The following is a 516-nucleotide window of genomic DNA, read 5'->3' on the forward strand; positions in this document are numbered from 1 at the left end:
GCTGCAAAACCCGACTTCTCCCAAGAAAACAAAACCAGACCTGCTGAGACACCTACACGAGGGCCAGGGCATGCAAACAAACCATCGGCAGCCACCTCCTGCCAACCTGTGTCCCCTCGCCCTGGGCTCACACCATCCTCACCGCCCCACAGGCCCCACGCCCCGGGCGGCCGCCACGTTTTGCCAGGGCCGCTCTCCCACCGCCGAGCCACGTTTGTCCCGACACCAGCAGCCCGTGGGGACGTGCCCCGTCTCAGCACCCCGGTACTCACCTTCAGAGACCTCAAACTCGGCTGCTCCATTGAGCTGGTAGAGGCACCAGTCAACCGGGCTCTCGCCTGGGGGGCCGCCAGCTGGGCAGGGAGGAAAGGCAGAGTCAGTCAGGGGAACCCGCAGCCAGCCGGGGTGAGAGGGGAGAGGAAAGGAGAGGTCGGTGAGGGCGGCAGAGGAGCCGGAGGGGTGGGGAGGGGAGATGCAGAAGGCAGAGGAGGGAATGGGGAGAGAAGAAGGAAGCAA

Source organism: Chaetura pelagica, unplaced genomic scaffold (assembly GCF_000747805.2).
Source record: "Chaetura pelagica isolate M959 unplaced genomic scaffold, ChaPel_1.0 scaffold147, whole genome shotgun sequence".
NCBI lineage: Eukaryota > Metazoa > Chordata > Aves > Apodiformes > Apodidae > Chaetura > Chaetura pelagica.